Source organism: Rana temporaria, chromosome 5, assembly GCF_905171775.1.
Source record: "Rana temporaria chromosome 5, aRanTem1.1, whole genome shotgun sequence".
NCBI lineage: Eukaryota > Metazoa > Chordata > Amphibia > Anura > Ranidae > Rana > Rana temporaria.
Genome location: NC_053493.1, coordinates 195148305 through 195170877, shown reverse-complemented (window position 1 = coordinate 195170877; position 22573 = coordinate 195148305).

The following is a 22573-nucleotide window of genomic DNA, read 5'->3' as shown; positions in this document are numbered from 1 at the left end:
CTCCTTATATTTTCCATGCACATTTGTACAGATTTTTTTGTTATTATTCCTAAAAGTTCATTTTTTTAAATATATTTTTCTTTTGTGTACATGTTATTCACACAGTGTGTAAGAGTATGTTTTAAGCACTATTTTAGTACATTTTACTAGCTGACAATATGTGTTGGGGGTTGCTCTCACTTAATGTCACCATCATCAGCTCACAATCATAGACAGAGGATTTCCTAATTGTCATTGCACACTTCAAGCTGTCAGTATCTCTCATTTTTTCACCTAGTGACATAATATTATTATCATTGCTCATCACAGTCACAGAAATACATGTATTCAGTGCCTTTGCTCAATATTAGCTGTTGGTAATGTTCAGTTGTCTCTGAGTGCCATAATGTCATAATTAATCATAGTTACAGACAGTTAACTTGCCAATTGCCAGTCCTCAGTACTAGATGCCAGTAATTCTTTTTACTCTTCAGTATCATTGGATTTCTGATGTAGCCATTGTTTCATGTAGGCTAGCAGAAAATAGTATGAGATCTGTTAGTGACTAAGGCTTCTACTAATTCAGAATAATACCCAACTGCTTAACATTTATAGACCTCCATATCTGAACCACAACTTAATTTGACGGGGAAGAGAACAACAGAACAGGAAACGGCCCATTTCTTCAACCTCCAGGTCATGTGTGACACCTGTCAATACATCATAAGCATTAGGCCCTGTACACACGATCAGTCCATCCGATGAGAACGGTCCGAAGGACCGTTCTCATCGGTTAACAGATGAAGCTGACTGATGGTCTGATGTGCCTACACACCATCAGTTAAAAAAACTATCGAGTCCAACGCGGTGACGTAAAACACAACGACGTGCAGAGAAAAATTAAGTGCAATGCTTCCAAGCATGCGTCGACTTGATTCTGAGCATGCGCGGGTTTTTAACCGATGCTTTTGCATACTAACCATCGGTTTTGACCTATCGGTTAGGCGTCCATCGGTTTCATTTTAAAGCAAGTTCTAAATTTTTGGACCGAATGATAACTGACCGATGGGGACCTTCAGTCCGTTTTGATCGGTTTTGACCGACCGGGTGTACGCGGCCTAAGATTTTGTTACTCAAGCAGCTATAGCTTATAACAACATGCTTAAAGTGTTTGTTAACCCAAATAAAAAATAAATATAAAATATCCTGTTCCCTTAAAGCATGAATAACAACACAGTGCTTGTGCTGTGTATTTTGGTCCCCTGTATTAACAGAAATACCTGGCTGATCCTGACAGTTTCTATCCTCCCCTCTGTACACTGACCACGATTTATCAGGGCTACTGAGCTCTGACACCATGGTCAGTGTATGTGCCTTCATTATTCGCTGCTATCTGCAGCTCTCGCTGTGTCTCCCTATGTCCTCCTACCCCTCCCCTTCCTGCCTGTCATCTCTCACTAGCACTGATCTGCTCCTCTCCCTGCTGCTTCAAAACTGACTGATCATTATATCATCCCCTCTGTCACATAAAAAGTTGTATACTAGTGCCTGTGCTTTATATAAAAAAAAAAAAAAAAAGATTTCTCCCTGTTTTAACACTGTTGTCCAGCGATCACATGACTCCGGGCTCTCTGCTCCTCTCCTCCCCATCTCCCGGGCTGATATCAGCAGGGGAATCCCAGCCCCGCCCGCTGGAAATATCACACGGGGAAAGCAGACAGCCTGGAGTCATGTGATTTCTGGGAGATGCTGTGAAAAAAGGTAGAAAGCAGCTTTTTTTTAATAAAGCACAGGCACTAGGACACAGCTGTTTATGTGGTAGAGGGGATGATATAATGATCAGATAGTGGCATAAAAAACACTTTAAGAAGGGACATCTGTCCACTTTCTTGCCCACTTTATTTTGTGTTGTTCTTTTTCAAAATGTTATTATTTATTTCTTATTTTATTTATTTATGGGAGATGACAATGGAGCTAGAGAGTTAGTGATGTAGCTAGGGACTAGGGATAAGCCGAACACCCCCCAGTTTGGTTTGCGCAGAATACACGAACGGACCGAAAGTTTGCACGAAAATTTGCACACCGTTAAAGTCTATGGGACCCGAACATAAGAAATCAAAAGTGCAAGTTTTAAAGGCTAATATGCAAGTTATTGTCATAAAAAGTGTTTGGGTACCCGGGTCCTGCCCCAGGGGACATGTATCAATGCAAAAATAAGTTTTAAAAAGGGCTGTTTTTTTGGGAGCAGTAATTTTAATAATGCTTAAAGTGAAAAAATAAAAATGTATTATTTCTTTAAATATTACCTGGGGTGTGTCTATAATATGCCTGTAAAGTTGTGCATTTTTCCTGTGTTTCTAACAGTCCCTACACAAAATGACATTTCTAAAGGAATAAAAGTAATTTAAAACTGCTTTAATGTAATGTTGAGCCCTGGCAACACAGATTAAAATTATTGAGAAAAATGGCATGGGTACCCCCCAGACCATTACCAGGCCTTTTGGGTCCAGGCCCTATATACTCTGAACAGCAGTATACAGGTGATCCCTGGGTTACAAACAAAAACGGGACTGTAGGTTTGTTCTTAAGTTGAATCTGTTAGTAGTTTGGAACAGGTACATTTTGTAAGTGTAGCTCCAGCCAAAACATCTATTTTTAAACTTTTTGGATAACATAGGGAATGGTTATCACCCCTGTAACATTTGTTTTGCTGTCTGTGCTGCTGTTCAGAAGATTTCACCTCAGTTTATAAGAAAGTTGGTCACGTCAGAGGAGTGACAATAGTGCTGCTTCAGTAAATAACAATACTTGTTGAAAGTATTTGTGGATGTTTTACTATTTGTTTTTATGTCATGTGCAATTCTTTGCTTCTAAGCAGCTGCTAATCTATTGAAATTTTTGACTTGTAAAATACCTTTACATTTAAAATTATTATGGTGACACTGTGATCTTATAATAACATTTGAATCTGTTAAGTGGAATCATTTTTGCTCTATAGCGCCAAGATAGGGAAAGAAGGCAAGGGACTTCACTATATTTATATATTTGGTGATCCAAGACTGATTCATTTTTTATGAAGGTGAGCCAATCCTCAGAGTCTGTGGACAAGCACACTCTGTGATCAGTTACAAAGCAGCACTGAGTGTGCGTTCAGAAACAACGCTGGATGCAGGACAGGCCAGTAGCTCAATTGCATATTGTGCAAGCTCTGGCCAGTGGTCCATCCTCAACACACAGAAACCCAGTGGATTTTCTGTTGGAAAGGTCTCCAAGTCTGATCTTGCCCCTAGGTATTCCTGCACCATGTAATTTAGACACTGGCGATGGTTGCTGGACCTTGGGGCTGCGGACTGAAGAATTGTCTGAAGGCATCGGTCAGATGGCCACCTTCTCCACCGCTCCTTCTGTGACTGACTGAAGCCTCAGCAACACGTTGTCCAGGACCAGGAAATTGTACCCTCCCATGCTCTGGAAATGCTTTGCACAAACCTTTCTGCAAGGCCTTCCGAAGATGTTTCATCCTCTGCTCCCTCTGCGAAGGCTAGATAAGTTCTGAAAACTTACGTGGATCATCTCCTTAATACCACGAACATGAGCCAAACAGGGAACGTGGGTCAAGTGCCCCTGTCATAGGATGGAGAGGAGGTTGGTGCCATTGTCACATACAACCATTCCTGGCTGAAGCTGGCATGGTGTCAACCACTTCTGAGTCTGCCCCTGCAGAGCTGACAGAATCTCAGCCCCAGTGTGGCTCCTGTCCCCCAAGCAGACCAACTCAAACACCACATGGCATATTTTTGCCTGAGTGCTTGCATAGCCCCTTGAACGCCTATGGAGCACCACTGGTTCCGAGGACAAATCTGCAGAGGAAGAGGCCATGGAGGAAGAAGAAGAGGAGGGGTGAAGGAGAGAGATGTGTCAGAATCACCACTACTAGCATTTTGGAGGTGTGGTATTGGAACAAGCTCCAACAATACTGCACCCTGTCCTGAATTCCTTCCCAGCTACCAGCAGAGTTAGCCATGAAAGAAAAGTAATATCCCTGTCCATGCCTGGCCATGAGTCAGCGGTAAAATGCACCTTATCGCTGACCCCCCTGTCCAACGAGGCCAAGACATTGCCTTCCACATGCCGGTAGAGAGCCGGAATGGCCTTCTGTGAAAAAAATGGCGTTTGGGAACCTGCCACTGAGGTACCGCACATTCCCAAAATTCATGAAAGGGGCAGAGTCTACCAGCTGAAAAGGCAGCATTTGGAGTGCTAGCAATTTAGCCAAGCTAGCATTCAGACGCTGAGCATGTGGATGGCTGGGACCGAATTTATTTAGACGGTTTAGCAACTGGGGTAGGGAAATTTGCCTGCTACAATCGGATTTAGGTGTATCGCTAGCAGATTTCCTGCAAGTGCTTGGGACACCTAATTCTACACCTTCATTCCTCAGTGCAGGTTTCTGAGAGGACTGAAGTGGGGTTGGAGATCCCAGCTGATGAGGAGCAAGGAGAGGTCTGCCTTATTCTTTGGTGTGGGTCTTCTAAGTACTGTTGCCAACAGACTGTATGTGAGGTTGACATACGTCTGGTCAAGCATGTGGTGACCAAGCTTGATATGCTTCAAACATATGTTGCAAACAGCAAGAGTGAGATCTGCTGCACACATGTCAAAAAATCCCACACCAAAGAACTTACATTATAGAGCACATGCATAGCTCTGTAATGTGATGCAGTTGGGTGGCTGCCCATAAGCTGGCCACTGGAGGGCATCCTGCCTCGTTGGAGATGTACCTCCTCCTCCTCTTTTTTATCAGGCACCCACGTAGAGTCAGTGACTTCATCATCCCTTCACTCCCTGTCACTGTAGCAAACTTGGCAGTATGCTGCAGCTGGGGGAACACGACTGACAGTTTCTTGTTCTTCTTGGGCACCACCCCTCTCTCTGGGCTCATGTTACTGCCTTCATCCTGAACCTGGGTACCATCATCGGAGCCTTCAAAACGCTGCACATCCTCCTGCAGCATGAACCCAACACTCTGGTCGAACAGTTCGGGGGACTCCTCAGGGCATGATGGTGGGGCTAGGGAAGGATTGACTAATGACATTGAGCTGATTGACCACTTTGGCAGCTGCATTGCCAGGCAAAGTACTCTGAGCCTGGGTAACAGAGGATAAGGAGGATGAGGATGGCTTTGTTATCCACTCCACCAACTCTTCTGCATGTTGTGGGTCGATAACACGGCCAGCTTCAGAAAAAAATGACAAGCGTGCCCCACGGCCATGTGCTGAGGATGCACCCTGTCCATGACCAGCACTGTTGGCTGTAGACACAGAGCCTGCTTGCCCTCTTTTAGTGGCCTGTGAGCGTCTGCCTCTCCTTGGTGGCCTTACAGACATGCTGTCAAATTGGATTAGCAAAACACCCCCTAAAGTTTACTAGAAAAAGTACACCATGAATGGCCTGCAGTCAGATATAGGCTTGGCGAGAGTGAATGCAGTGGATATATATATATATATATATATATGTAGGAGACTGTATATATACTTAATGCACTGCAGTTCTCTGAAGCACCTGCCTGCCTGAAGGTATATTTGAAAAATATTTTTCAACACTATTGGAGCACTTTTTCTTCTTTACATGTGTGGATAAACCCTGAGTCGAAACACAGTTGTATATTGAATGGTCGTTTTTTCCTGAGTTAAAACACACAGTGGATGGTCGTTTAACCTTTTGGAGTTCTAATTAACAAGCTCTTGAGCCGAACACGAGAGTGGGTGGCAAGTTTAGCTGGTGAGTGTGATTCCAGAGGGGTGGTGTCACAAGCACGGTGGTGTGGTGAAAGATTTTAAGAAAAATAAATCTTGTTTGAATATCACTTTACTTTATGGACTATTAATTTATTTATTAATTAGTCACATGTCATGTGTCACTAGTTTTATCACTAGTGATTTGTTTACAGTTATTTAATGATTGGTACTTGGGTACTGATCTCATGAGTGCTACATTTTTGTGCTATTTTCACAGTTTGATCTATAGGAAATTCAGTTTATCATATTTGAAAACGTACACCAGGAATGGCCTGCAGTCAGATATAGGCTTGGCTAGACTGGAATGCAGTGGATATATATGTAGGAGACTGTATATATATTTAATGCACTGCAGATCACTGAAGCACCTGCCTGCCTGAAAGTATATTAGAAAAAGTACACCAGGAACAGCCTGCAGTCAGATTTGGCTACACTGAATGCAGTGGATATATATATATATATATATATATATATATATATATATATATATATATATATATATATATATATATATATGTATACAGGACTGTATATATATATATATATATATATATATATTAAATGCACTGCAGCTCATTGAGTCACCTGCCTGCCTGAAGTATATTGGAAAAAGTATACCAGGAACGGCATGCACTCAGATCTAGCTACACTGGATACATATATGTATATATGTGTATATATATATATATATATATATATATATATATATATATATATATGGCCTGGATGTATATATATACAAAATACACTGCAGCTGAGCTAAGTGAATAGCCTGCCTGCCTGCTCAATCTAAATGACACTCTTTCGGTCCTCGCCAGCAACACACTACACAGGGCTGACGTGCAGGCGGACTTATATAGTGTTTGGCATGGACTTAGTCCCCCTGAGCCATAATTGGATCTCACAGTGCATTATGGGGCGTTCTGCGCCGCTCGAATTTGGCTTGAACGCCCCCTAATGTTTGTTTTTCGACGAACGAGTAAAAACGAATGTTCGAGTCAAACCCATGTTTGACCCGAACATAAAGCTTATCCCTACTGGGGACCAAGTTATGGCTTTGTAAGTTATTGTTAGTATTTTGAATTAAATTTATTGACAGCCAATTGAAGAGATTGGCAGAGGGGGTAGCAGACACTGAATGGTTGGTAAGTTGGACAAGTCTGGCGGCAGCAGCATTCATGATGGATAGCCAATGGTGATCCATTGAGGAGGGAGTTGCAGTAATCAAAGCAAGTGATGACTATAGAGTGAATTAGAAGCTTTGTGGTGTCATTAGTTAAGAAGGAGCATATTTTGGAGATATTGAAGAAGTTGAGGCGGCAAGCTTTAAACAGTGATTGGATGTGGGGCTTAATAGAGAGTTCAGAATTACATCTAGCACACTGGCATGGGGAGACTGGTAGATGGTTGGGCCATTGATCAGTGGATGATGAAGAATAGAGTTGAATGTACAGAAGAGTCAACGGGGACTGGATGAGAAGTTGAGCATGATAAAATAGGTCTGCATGGCAGTGTGGAGGCAGGAATTGTATTTTTGGAGGGCAGATTTATATTGGTTGAAATCTTTCTAAGACATAGCCTTATGCCACAGATCCTCATGAGCACAGCTGTTTTTTGAGACTTCTGGTGTCATTTGTTTGCCAGGGTTGTAGCACTCTCACCCAAAGCTGTGTGCAGTGAAGGGGGTCAAAGTGAAAGAAAATCCTCCTATGGCGGCAGAACCATACCATTCCTGAGATCGGGTGTAAGTGGCAACCTCAGCTTGGACTCCAGCCAGGCCACACCACTGACCCATTTCACTCTGCCCTTTGGAGCTTAGTCATTTAGTGTGGGGGGAAAGCTCTTCCATGGCGCAGGACAGGAATTTATTGTATGGCTAGATTAGGGAAAGGCATGGGTGAGATTTTGTCATAAAGGTGTTCAGTAGCAGGATAGAGGAGAGAAGGGTTAAAGTGGAAAAGGTTTCTACATGTAATTGTTAAAAGGTTGGCAGGAGAGGTGGTGAAAGTCAGGGAGAGAGGAAAAGGATTGCTGGAGAGATTGCACTGAGTGCATAAAGAGAATACAAGGTCAAGGGTGTTGCCATTACAGTGAGTAAAAGCATGAATCTATTGCTTAAGGTCAAAAGAGGATTAGCCTAAAAAGTTTAGAAGTAGCAGGTAGTTGTGGGAATTTCAGAAGAACGAAAGTAAGGTAGCCAAGGATTAGGGATGAGCCGAACACCCCCCGGTTCGGTTCGCAGCAGAACATGCAAACAGGCAAAAGATTTGTTCGATCACGCGAACACCATTAAAGTCTATGGGACACGAACATGAAAAATCAAAAGTGCTAATTTTAACTACTTGCCGACCAGCCGCCGCAGTTATACGGCAGCAGGTCAGCTTGGCTGCGCGAGATCACGTAGCTATACGTCATCTCGCGTTTCAGCCAATAGGTGCCCCTGGTGCCGACGCGTGTGCCCGCGATCGCTCGTTACAGAGCGAGAACCGGGAGCTGTGTGTGTAAACACACAGCTCCCAGTCCTGTCAGGGGGAGAGATGACAGATCGTCTGTTCATACAATGTATGAACAGCAATCAGTCATTTCCTCATGTCAGTCCCACCCCCCCTTCAGTTAGAACACATACAGGGAACATAATTAACCCCTTCCTCACCGCCTAGTGTCTACCCATTCCCTGCCAGTGGCATTTTTATAGCAATCAATGCATTTTTATAGCACTGATCGCTATAAAAATGCCAATGGTCCCAAAAATGTGTCAAAAGTGTCCGATGTGTCCTCCATAAGGTCGCAGTGCCGATAAAAATCGCTGATCGCTGCCATTACTAGTAAAAAGAAAATATTAATAAAAATGCCATAAAACTATCCCCTATTTTGTAAACGTTATAACTTTTGCGCAAACCAATCAATAAACGCTTATTGCGATTTTTTATGTAGAAGAATACATATCGGCCTAATTTGAGGAAAAAATAGTTTTTAATATATATTTTGGGGATATTTATTATAGCAAAAAGTAAAATTTTTTTTTTTTTTTTTAAATTGACGCTCAATTTTTGTTTATAGCGCAAAAAATAAAAACTGCAGAGGTGATCAAATACCAGCAAAAGAAAGCTCTATTTGTGGCAAAAAAGGACGCCAATTATTTTTGGGAGCTACGTCACACGACCGCGTAATTGTCAGTTAAATCGAGGCAGTGCTGAATCGCAAAAAGGGGCCCGGTTATTGACCAGCAATATGGTCCGGGGCTGAAGTGGTTAAAGGCTAATATGCAAGTTATTGTCATAAAAAGTGTTTGGGGTCCCGGGTCCTGCCCCAGGGGACATGTATCAATGCAAAAAAAAGTTTTAAAAACTGCATTTTTTTTGGGAGCAGTGATTTGAATAATGCTTAAAGTGAAATAATAAAAGTGAAATATTCATTTAAATTGTATACCTGGGGGATGTCTATAGTATGCCTGTAAAGTAGCGCATGTTTCCCGTGCTTAGAAAAGTCCCTGCACAAAATGAAATTTCTAAAGGAAAAATATAATTTAAAACTACTCGCGGCTATAATGAATTGTCGGGTCCCGGCAATACAGATAAAAGTAATTGAAAAAAATCTGCATGGGTTCCCCCTTAGTCCATTACCAGGCCCTTTGGGCCTAGCATGAATATTAAGGGGAACCCCGAACCAAAATAAAAAAAAATATGTGGGGGTCCCCCCCCAAATTCCATATCAGGCCCTTCAGTTCTGGTATGGATATTAAAAGGAACCCTGTGCCATTTTTTTTTAATGGTGTGGGGTTCCCCCCAAAAATCTATATCAGACTCTTCAGGTCTGGTATGGATTTTAAGGGGAACCCTGCACCAAAATAAAAAAATGGTGTGGGGTTCCAGACCCTTATCCAAGCAGGCAACCTGGCAGGCCGCAGGAAAAGAGGGGGGACGAGAGAGCGGCCACCCTCCTGAACCTTACCAGGCCACATGCCCTCAACAAGGGGAGGATGTCCCCATGATGATGGGGACAAGGGCCTCATCCCCACAACCCTTGCCTAGTGGTTGTGGGGATGGGGCCCCCCCTATTTGAATTGGTAATGGGGCACATTGTACCCTTGCCATTTCACAAAAAAAGGGTTGAAATGTTAAAAACCATAGGAGACAGTTTGGGGCAAGTCCTTTATTAAAAATAAAAAAAGGTTCCAACAATGTAATCCAGTCTCGAGCGATAAAAAAAAAAAAAAAAAAAAACGCTGCTACAAACGACACCCCCTTAATAGGAGGCGCCTGGCCTAATGATGCTCTCCCGGGGTGACAGCTCTTTTATAGCTGAGGGTGGGGCCACCCGTCACGTATATGGGTGACCCCGCCCCCTCTATGATGCAAGGAGAAAGCCCGGGGTTACCTATTGACATGGACGGGTGACCCGCCCCCTCTGATGCGTCACGATAAACTGGCGTTGTGCCAGAGGGGGCAGGGTCACCCATACATTTCATTGGGTAACCTAGGGCTTTCTCCATGCGCATTCTATAGACACCCCCCAGGTATAAAATGTAAAGGAATATTTCACCTTTATTGTTTCACTTTAAGCATTATTAAGCCATTTTTAGAATTTGCATTGATACATTGATACATGTCCCCTGGGGCAGGACCCAGGTCCCCAAACATTTTTTATGACACTAACTTGCATTTTTTTTTCAATCTCTTTATTAATTTTCTTTTAGAAGTATAAAAGCCAGTCAACTTTTCTCGACCCAACGTCTTGTATTCTATACATCGCAAACGGCTAATCCATTAAATACATTTATACATTTATAAACTCATCATTGTAGGCCTCTCTGGGTCTTGCCACTGTCTCGCTATTAGGCTTTTGGCGGCATTTGATAGCTGGGGAACTAAAGAATTCATATATATCTTGGTTTGTATTTTAGTCCCGTGAAACAGGCATCCCCAAGGGTCGTCTGGAATTTCTAAGCTGGTAATATCCTTAATTGCCCATCTTACCTCTCCCCAATATTTTAGAATTTTGGGACAGGTCCACCATATATGAGTCTTGGTTCCTATCTCCTTACATCCCCGCCAACAAAGCTGCGATATCTCGTTTTGACATTTATGTGAGTTATCTGGTGGTACTGACGTAGTATGTACCCTCTTCAATATATGCCTCACCTCTAGGTCATTCACCCGTGATCCCAATTCTTTTTCCCACTTAGTGATAAATGGTGGTGTTTCCTTCCCCTTCATATCCATCAGTATTCTATATATCTTTGAAATCACCCGCTTCTTTCCTGTAGCTATACATAATCGCTCTAGGGGGAGTAGGTTTCTAATTTCTAATTGGTTGGGGCAAGGTTTCTATAAAATTATTCAGTTGGAAATACCGCCACCTATCAATCACCATCAATTCTCTTTTTTCTTTTAAATCCAGATAAGTACAAATTCTACCATTTTCATTTATATCTTTTAGTTTTGCATTTTCTTGTATAACCCAGTTACCAAAGACTGACGCAATCCCTGGTGTAAACTATTTTGTGTCTTTTAGTGGTATTAGAGGGAAGTTATATAACCAGTTTCCCTTTTTGTGTATCGTCTCCCAAGTCAACAAAACTTTATGTGTAATACTATGTGTTGCCGCTCTTAATTCTCTTAGGTGTACAGGAATCCAAATTATTTTGCCCAATGGGACTTTACTAATAGTGTTTTCCATTTTAACCCACCTTTTTTCATTGTTATTTTTTGCCCATTCTATCACACGTGAAAGTATTATAGCATTATAATAGTTTTTGAAATTGGGTGCCCCTAGGTCACCTTGACCCCTTTGCTTGCATATTAACCCTTAAAATTAGCACGTTTTATTTCTCCCATAGACTTTTAAAGGGTGTTCTGCGGCTTTTCGAATTTGCCTCGAACACCCCCAAATTGTTCGCTGTTCGGCGAACGGGCGAACAGCCAATGTTCGAGTCAAACTCATGTTCGACTTGAACACAAAGCTCATCCGTACCAAGGATATATCAACATCCAGTAATACCATGCTTTGTAGGAGATAGGTACTTTCTGCTGGCTGCTGTCTCATTTATCAAATCTAATTCCGCATACACACGACCGTTTTTCATGTTATGGAAAAAAAACATTTTTTTTTTCGACGTGATTCTTGTCAAGGCTGCCTTGCATAAACACGATCGTGAAAAAAAAAATGCTCGAGCAAAGTGCGGTGACGTACAACACGTATGACTGCACTATAAAGGGAAAGTTCCATTCGATTGGCACCACCCTTTGGGCTGATTATGCAATTTTCTCTTCTCATAACTTGCTTCTGAGCATGCACAATTTTTTCCCCATCGATAAAGCCTACAAACGACCGTTTTTCACGACGAGAAAAACAACGACGTGTAAAACGACGAAAAAAATAGAGCAGGTTCTAAATTTTTAATGCCCATTTTTCTCGTCGAGAAAAATGCTCTGGAGCCTACACACGATCGTTTTTAACGACCAATTAAAAAAATTGCATTTTTCTCGTCATGAAAAACGGTCGTGTGTATGCGGCATCAGACAGATATCCAGCTTATAATGAGGCAGGCCAAAAAGAACTGGTATAATTGGGTTATATCAATACCAGTGCATTAGTTCAGTTATCCATAGATACTTAAATGATTGATTTTAGTGCTCTTTTCCACTGTTCTAAATTAATAGTAAAGGAAAACTCTACTTTTCTTAAAAAAAAATTATATAGCATATACAGTTGCTATACATGCCATTTTCTAATTTATTATTAATAAAAAAATAACTTTTAATTCCAGTTTGCAATCATAGCAAATTTCAAAAATCATAACAAAAAAAATCAATTCAATACGGAAACCTGTAGGCATGGGCTAGCACAAAGGTACCTTAAATGAAAACTCAACACACAATTCTAATCCAACACATATTTATTAAATTGGAAAATGATATGGCCACGGTGTTATCCATAGGGGTTAATTAATTTAAATAAATAAATAAATAATAAGATATATTTTAAAGAGAATAACATGTTGTCCATCCAGCCAAAGCTGGACGACTAATCCCCCTTTTCGGACAACAACATGACTTGAGGATAGGGAGGGAGGGTGGGCGACGCTGGCTGACAGGAATGGACTGAGGAGACCACCGTGCTGGAGCCCTTTTATAAACTTCCTCTGCGCGGGTTCTTCCCGCTCGATTCGACCAATCAGTTGGTCCGTTTCGACAGCCAATCGCATGGCTGTTGCTGCCCAGCGACGGCGCGGATCCTGGAAATAGAAACACAGGCAGGAGAACTGCACAGACGTACATTCTCCTTTTAAGCTAGCCCATGTTGGTCCAGCATATTGCTGGGACCTTTCATGGGCTAGCACAAAGGTACCTTAAATGAAAACTCAACACACAATTCTAATCCAACACATATTTATTAAATTGGAAAATTATATGGCCACGGTGTTATCCATAGGGGTTAATTAATTAAAATAAATAAATAAATAATAAGATATATTTTAAAGAGAATAACATGTTGTCCATCCAGCCAAAGCTGGACGACTAATCCCCACCGGCCGGAGCCGGCAAAGCAACTGCCGGCTGAGGCCCCCCCCACCACCGTGGCTGCTTCTATCAGGTTTTGCAGACCCATATTGAAAATGTTGATGCCAATGGGCAACAAATGGACTCTATCTCTACGAAACAGGCCTGGGATAAACCCTTCTAATTCCAAGTGGCGGAAAGACACGCCGCCAGAAGAAATTAGGAAACTATGAATGGTCCTGTTCAGTCTCCTACGAATTCTGTCCAAATAGAACAAACCACTCTGAGGAGACCACAGCATTCTAGGAATCATTTCAGAAAAAGCCAACACAGCATAAGGAAACATGAGCCTTATTGCGTGTAAATCCCTCTTTATTTCGCAAAGTAGTTCCCAAGTACCCAATTTACCCAAATCGTTGGCACCTGCATGCAAAACTAAAATCTGAGGGGAGGGCCATATAGCAGACAAATGTACCAAACGTTCCTTAACATTACGCCACCGTAAACCCCTTACACCCGACCATAACAACGTGAAAGACGAAGAGTCTAGACCTAGATTAGTGGAATAGGACCTGGATCCAGCATGCTTGGCGGCCCAGAAAACATAAGAGTGGCCCACTATCCACAGCACCTTCTTGTCTGGATCTGAAAAAGAAATGATAAAATTAGAAGTTCAGGACGAACATATAACTTGTACCTAGAACTATTCCAGCGCCCAACATACTTTAACCTGTCCTCTGAAAAACCCAAAAAGTTTGCTACAGTGGCCGCCCTTATTCTAAAGGAATGTGAAGAAAAACGATAACCTGATAAGTTCAAAAGTTTCAAACAAGAGGAAAAAACGGCCGAAAACTGATACCTGGTCAAAGGGGACAAATCATTGTGCACAAAAAATTAATCAGAAGATAAAGTCCTTACCGCCAAATACCTTTCCACTTGAGCGACAGGGCATAGTGCATTGTTAGGACCTGCAAAGAAACAGATAAAGACAACCACCTTGCACACGAATATGATCAAACCTAAGAAATGATGAAGAGATCTTGTTAACTGCCGTGAATTCACCGACCCTGAGAGCTCCAAAGAACGCGACTGAAAAGGCGGCTCTAAACAGAAGAGATTCAAACCCAGATGTACATACCTCACGAAGACAACCAAGGAGGTTTACCAACAATTCAACCGAAATGGGATACCTGTTGTCGATTGAAGGTCTGGACCTCCTAAAACCCTTCAGCACCTGAGTCACTTGAAAGAAAGAAGTTAAAGCTGGAAGACCTGAAAACTTCAAAAAGATTGAAACCCCCGCAAGGATTTTACTCACTGAAGCCGGGGAGAGACGAGCCTGGATAAGATTGGATAAAAAAGTTAAAGCTAACAACGAAGTGACATTAAAAGGGTCAGATCCCACATTCTGGCAAAAAGAACACCATCTGGACCAAGATAATCTATAGTCCGACCAAGTCTTACTTGAAACTGAGTTGTGTAGGTTACAGAAAATCAGCCCCATATCAAGCCCCAGAGGAATTCCGGGCAAGGGGTCCCTTGTTGATCTGCTGACGAAGCCAGGTCCCGAAACTTTGCGAACTGTAGGCGAGATAAAGCATCGGCAATATTGTCATGAATGCCAGCTATATGTTCAGCCTTAAGCCAAATATTATAGCGCATGCAGTGCAAAACCAAAAAATGCAGCAATTTAACCACCGGCTCGGATCTAGATGATAAAGCATTAATAGCAAACAGGACCCCTTTGTTGTCCGTACGGACCAGTATTCTTTTATTCTCAAAAAATTCCCTCCAGATTACTACCGAAACTATGACTGGGAATAATTCCAGGAGGACCAAGTTCTGTAATATTTCCTCCTGCAACCATTCCTCATGCCAAACACCAGCGCACCAGTGCCCATTCAGGAAAGCCCCGAAACCTACAGAACTGGCCGCGTCCGTAAAAAATTCCATTTCACTACTAACTACAAAATCCTGTTGCCATACTGTGGAACCGTTAAAATCACTCAAGAAGGCATCCCAGATCTTAAGGTCCTCTCTAACCCCTTTTGACAAACGGACATGAGCCCACGGGTTCGTAAGGCCTTTAATGGCCAAGGAGAATCTACGAGAGAAAACCCTAGCCATTAGAATGACCCTGGCAGCAAACGCAAATAGCCCCAGCAGTGACTGGGCTTCCTTCAAGAGAACTTTTTTCCTAGCTAGGAATGAAGAGATTAAAGATCTCAACTTTCAATTTCTGCCCTGGCAATCTGAACTCCATGCGTACCGAATCAATGATTATACCAAGGAATTCGATAGACGTGGAGGGAAAAAAGGTCTTTTCATGCGCCAGGGGAATGCCAAAATCTTCACAGATTTCGCAGAATGCTTGTAACGCCTCAAAACATTCCGAGGATCCTCCCTCACCAAAAAATAAAAAGTCATCTAGATAATGCAGAGCAGCCACATGGGGAAACCTTTGGGATAAAACCCAGTGCAAAAAGGTGGAAAAGGCTTCAAAGTAAAAGCACAATAAGTAAAACCCCATGGGCATACATTTATCAAAGAACAATTGCCCCAAGAAATGAAAGCCCAAGGAATTGAAGCCTTGGGGGTGGACTGGTAACAACCGAAAAGCCGATTTGATGTTGGCTTTGGCTAACAAGGAACCTCTAGCCATTCGCCTTAAGATGACCAAAGCTTCATCAAATGAAGAATAACACACTGGGGCTAAGATATTAGCAACCTTGTTGTTCAGGGAGGATTTGGGAGGGTAAGAAAGATGGTGTATCAATCTATAGGCACCCGCTTCTTTTTTTGGGACTATTCCCAGCGGGACAAGCGAAAATTTGGGAACGGGGGAGCATGGAAAGGGCCCGCAATCCTACCCTCACCCAGCTCCTTGGATATTTTTTCATGAACAACCTCAACATGGCTATCTACTGATAGCAAATGTTTTACCATTACACAGCCCGGGCCTTGAAAGGCAGGGACTAAAAAAACGTCTTTGAAACCTTCAATTAGCAGAGCCGCCATCCTGTGGTCTGGGTAGCGCTCTAACCATGGGCGCATTTCGACTAGCCTCACTGGAGTCGGCGCATTTTCCATGATAATCCTTGGCAACTGGCTGAAAAGAAGATGCGGCTGATTTGCGGAAACACCTGCTGGCTGCATAGGAACCGCTGCAGTAGGAGCATTCGTGCCTGTACCGACAGTTTGTAAGGAACTTGCACTGTCCTTCATTGAAGGCAAAGCAAAACCCTTTGCGAAAACTGCCCTGACTACTTGATAGGGGCCTAGGAGTGAACTGAGGCTTTGTTGGCAACATTAGGTTCAACCATAGACCTACATCCTTTGTCCCCCAGACGAACCTCCAAAGTGGCGAAACGCTTCGGCAATGATGTCCAAGTGCTGGAATAGACCTGAGCATTTGCCAGGGAAACGTTCGCCCATCACTGCTGCATAAATGCAGAAAGCCTCCAGCCAGTTTTGAAAAGTTTTAGGCACAGCCTGTCTCCTATCCTCCTTGGACCTATCACTAGATTGCCTGTCAGATTTAACCAAGAACTCCTTAGAGGAGGGCAGTAAAGATAACAAGTCTACAAATTCACCCCTCCAAATTTTTTCTTTTACTGTCTTAGGCAAATGAAAGCCCAATGGGCACAGAACACATGGGAGAGGCTCCCTAAAAGAAGACTCTCCCACTGTTAGAGCTGACGGCCTAATAGGCAACGAGGGGTTAATAGCATTGGAAGAGCTCCTAACAGCAACCGACTTCCTGCTGTCCTGTAATGTCCTGCCAAACGGAATTAACATCATCCAAATAATGCATGTCATATGGCATGAATTCATTACTGACATCATGCATGTAATCAGCACCAGACACCTGTGCTCTCTGGCATTCTGCATCACTCTGCAACTGAATACGCTGTTCCACACCAATAGCTTGTGCACCTGAAAAATTACCATATACCTGTCACCACTTGCACCAGACCCCTGTGCACCTTGTACAGCCTAATCAGCACCACTAACATGTGGAATTGTTGTAACACATTTGACAATGAATTAACTAATACTGACAGTTGTGACATATCAGGTATGGATTTCTCACCAACAGGGGACACTGGCTGCTCGCTCTCCTCCACAGGTGTAAGGTGAGTAGCGCTGCTCTCCCGCAGACGAGATGCACCTCTTGTCACAGCTACAACTTCTTTCTTCAGACCTGTTAACTGAGAAGAAGGAGCTGCACTCTGACCTTTTTTCTTCCTCCCTGGCTGCTGCCTTGTTGCGCTCCCTACTGCAGCTGGGCCTTTTTTTAGCACAGGCGGAGTGAGTGTGGGCTGGACTGAGGCATTCCCTTCCTCCAGACAGCGGAGCAGCCATTCCTCACCTCCCTTGCTCTCAGCCCTCTCCAGCAGCTGACACAGGAGGGCTTCACGGCTGCTGGTGGCGCGGCGCTTCATTCTCTGAGGTGCTGACAGGCACTGTCCCTGCTGCAACGCTGGCTGACAGGAACGGACTGAGGAGACCGCCGTGCTGGAGCCCTTTTATAAACTTCCTCTGCGCGGGTTCTTCCCGCTCGATTCGACCAATCAGCTGGTCCGTTGCTGCTCAGCGACGGCGCAGATCCTGGAAATAGAAACACAGGCAGGAGAACTGCACAGACGTACATTCTCCTTTGAGCTAGCCCATGTTGGTCCAGCATATTGCTGGGACCTTTCATTCTGTACAGCATTAATGTATAGAATGACCCCAACAATTTAGTTTTCTGCTTCTTTAATTCTGCTTCTTTAAATCTGCACTATGGTTCTGGCTCAGTGGATTTTTTTTTCTCTGTTGGTTGAACTAAATGGACCTGTGTCTTTTTTCAACCTAATTAACTATGTAACTATTAACTGTGTAAGACACAAGTGATATTTAAGGGATATTCTTAATACGGTTTTCTACTAAAGTGATGCACTGCAGCATTCCTATTTAGAGCACTAAGATTTTCCAAGATGATTATAAAGAACACTAAACCTCCCATTCAGGAACAACAAAAGTGGAGTTAATTAAAACATGGTACTACATAATGGCATGGATCACTACCAGTAGACCTTGGCTAGATTGCTAGCATAATACATTGCATGTGGCCAATCTGATCCTTATTCTCTTCCTAGCCAGTATAATATGCTTCACAGGTGAGACATAGAACAGTACCATTAACCTATGTGTTCTAAAAGCTACATGATTGGCCACACATGGGCTGTATTCAAGTAGACAGCACTACTAATTGAGTATGTTCTCTTTGAAAAGTGAATATTTACTTTGCAAGGGAATTTTAATTTAGCATGTTGAATATGGTGAAAATTCACTTTGCAAATAATACCAAGCCATGTGCAAGGACAATTAACAATTAATAAATAAATAGATAAATAAATAAAGTATTTTGCTTGAACATGATTGGATGATTGGAAATCATCAGAGCTTCATATTATTCAATACACTAAAGGGAAATTCCCCTGCAAAGTGAACATTCCTTTTTGCCTTTAATAAATACATTTCTGAAGCCAATATAAACATTTTCCCAGAAAAAAATATAATCATCCAAATCTGTTACCCTTTTCTTGCATGGTTTTCCATATTGGTCTCCAACAGAAACTCAGCAGTAAGTAGGAACTGCAGGCTGCTCTTCTTACTCACTAGTCTGTATGAGGTGGGTGAAATATGCTGTAACATAAAGTGAAGATTTTGATAATTCTGTAGCAAATTTTGGATTCATTGGTTGTAGAAAAGAGAGACTTTCCTGTCTACAACCAAATATTACTGCAGGTCTTCAAGACTTTTTGCATGACCATATTTGAAATAGGATTGAAGAGGGGAACATGCTTGAGCTTTCCCAGGAACAGAGCAGAAACATGTTTAGGTCAATATCATTGATCATTTTGCCAGAGAGACAGCAAAAGGAAAAGTAGCAACAAGTTTTGTACTTGAGGCCTCGTACACACGACCAAGGAACTCGTCGAGACAAAACACATGGTTTTCCTCGTCGAGTTCCTTGTTAGGCTTGTCGAGGAACTCGACAAGCTTGCTTTGCGTACACACTTTACAGACCAAATCTCCTTGTTCTCAAATGTGGTGAAGTACAACACATACAACTGCAGGGGAAGTTCGATTCCACTTGCACAACTCTTGGGGCTGCTTTTGCTAATCTCATGAGTTTGCGTGTTAAGTAAAAGTTTGGTAAGAGACAATTTGCACTTTACAGTCAGTTACAGCTTGAAAAATGTGTTATCTCCATTACAAATGCAACTTTTACTCCCGTCTCATACTTTATTCTGAGCAAGCGCGGGTTCCTTAGCATACACACGCTCGAGTTTCTCGTCGAAAACCAGCCCGACGAGGAACTCAACAAGAGCAAATTGAGACTCCCGGCGAGGAAAAAGAGAACTTGCTCTCTTTTTTGCTCGTCGAGTTGCTCGACAGTTTTTTTGATGAAAAATGTACACACGACCGGTTTCCTCGGCAAAAAAGCTCTCCCACCAAGTTTCTTGATGGATTCTGCCGAGGAAACCGGTCATGTGTACGAGGCCTCAAAGGTACTAACCATGCGATTTTTTGGGTCTCCCCACGTTTTAGCTTCATCTATAAGCTCCAAAGCATTACATTTGATATATATATATAGGTCAACAGCCATATACATTTAGAAGAAAGAATAAGTGAAGTGATTTCGATAAATTCATTTAGCAAAGAAGCAAAAAGTTAAGTTCATTTATTGTACTGTGTCTTTATTTAAAGGATTTTTTAAAGTATATTTAGGATAGTTTATTTTACTTCATGTAGTGTTCTTTGTATTTGTGTTTTTGCTATTTGTGTGCAGTTGAAAATTATTTGTGTACTGCTACTTTAAATTTGTTGTTCTATTTTGCAGTCTGTTTTTATTTTTATTTTTATGAGCAAAAATATAAAGTACCTAGGTCATTTTTTTAAGTTTTATTGGCACATTAATATATATATATATATATATATATATATATATATATATATATATATATATATATATATATATATATATATATACAGTATATATATATATATTTTTTTTTTACACTAGAACCAGTCCAGAATAGTTGAAAGCTACTGTAGCCCTTCAGGAAACATTAAAAATCACAGGAGAGATTTTTTTTTTTAATATATAAATCTCTTTATTAAGTTTTCTCTTTTCTCATATCCAAATATGTCTTTCACAATTCACATTTATCAGCTTACTCCAAATTTCTCTAAAATCATACAAATCATTTCATTACAATTACAATTACATACATTATATTTATACATTATTTGCATTTAACCTCTTTCTTAAACCTTTCTTCCGTTGGTGTAGTTCCATCCCATTTCCATATCCCCCTACCCTGATGCCATCTTCACGTTCTCTATCCAAATTGCCCATACCTTCCCATATTTCTCCCTGTTTCCTCTATTACAATATGTCTCCTTGTACAATGACAGATTGCTATTTACAAAATGTTTCCATTGCGCCAACGAGGGAGCTTCCACCCTCTTCCAATCTAACACTATTGCCTTTCTTGCATAGAAGAGCAACAGGCCCACTTGTTTTCTTCTACTAATCCCAGTAGGCAGATCTCTGCCTCTAGGTCAAGCTGAACTGATGTCACTTTATCAATTACTCGCAAGACCTCTCTCCAAAATAACGCCATCTTCGGACAGGACCAGAATGTATGAATAAAGTTTCCTGGGGTACCTGCACATCTCCAACAGTTTTGAGAATTTGATGGAAATATTTTGGACAATTTATACGGTGTGTAATAGCTTCTGTGTGTTATTTTAAATTTAATTAATTTGTCTCCGAGTGAGACTAAAATCTGAAGTGGAAATTTATATATCTCCCCCAAATTTTCTGCTGATAATTTTGGGACATCTCTTAACCAACACTCTCACAGTTTATTCATATCTGATGGTTCTGTCCTTACTAAATAAGTGTATATAGTTAAAATCATCCCTTTTTCTCTTTTCTTTCTCATCATTTGTTCTAAACCTGATTCTATTAACTACGGGATACCCCCAGGGAACTGGGCTGCCAGAGCATGTAGTAAAGAGAATTTGGAAACACCTGCCAGAGCATGTGTCAACTGCATATATCTAAAAAAATTAAATTGTTCTCAGATTCACATTCCATTTTTGTCTCATGTCTGCCAATGAGGATATTTTCCCTTCATGTATTACTTTTTTTTTTTTTTTCTTCAAATTTTGTCCATGCTCTAGGATTCTGGATAGATACTAAGGGCCAGACAGACAGAGTACGCCGGCGTATCTACTGATACGCCGGTGTACTTTCAAATTACCCGCGTCGTATCTTTGGTTTGAATCCTCAAACCAAGATACAACGGCATCTGGGTTAGATCCGACAGGTATACATCCTCATACGCCTTTCGGATCCAAGGTGAAATACTTCAGCGTCCGCTGGGTGGTGTTCACGTCGTTTTGCGCGTCGGGTATGCAAATTAGCTATTTCCGATGATCCACAAACATACACGCGGCCGTCACATTCTCTTACGTCGTCTCTAGTCGGCTTTTTCCGGCGTATAGTTAAAGCTGCTTTTTTGCGGCGTATAGTTAGATTTGCCATGTTAAGTATGGCCGTCGTTCCCACGTCGAAATTTGATTTTTTTTTTTTACGTAAGTCGTCCGTGAATCGGGATGGACGTAAGTCACGTCTAAGTTTAAAAAATGACGTCCTTGCGACGTCATTTCGCACAATGCACGGCAGGAAATGTAGAAATGGAGCATGCGCAGTTCATTCGGCGCGGGGATGCGCTTCATTTAAATGAATCACGCCCCCTAATCGCCGATTTGAATTCCGCCGCCAGAGATACACTACGCCGCCGTAACTTACGGCGCAAATTCGTTGTGGATTTGAAACAAAGCCAAGTAAGTTACGGCGGCGTAGCGTATCTTAGATATGCTGCGCCGGTGCAGATCTATGTGGATCTGCCCCTAAATGTGTAAGTTCAGGATTTCTCCATAGTGGAGTATTTGGGGACAGATCTGTTTTTAAATTGCTCTCCCTTGCCATACCGACTTTCCATGCTTTTACTGTTGTTATCATTCTGGTTGACAATAAATCCTGCTAAAATGGAAAAATGTTGCTGACACTTCCTGATTTATGGTGACATTTTAAGGAAACGGAAATTCTCAATTTTGCTTATCCCTACTCAAGAGTATTAGGGTAAGGACTAGGGGGAGTCTGGTAAAGACAAGGTGAAGATGAAGGGAACACATCTTCGAGATGTGGCTATTTACAGCATAGCTATG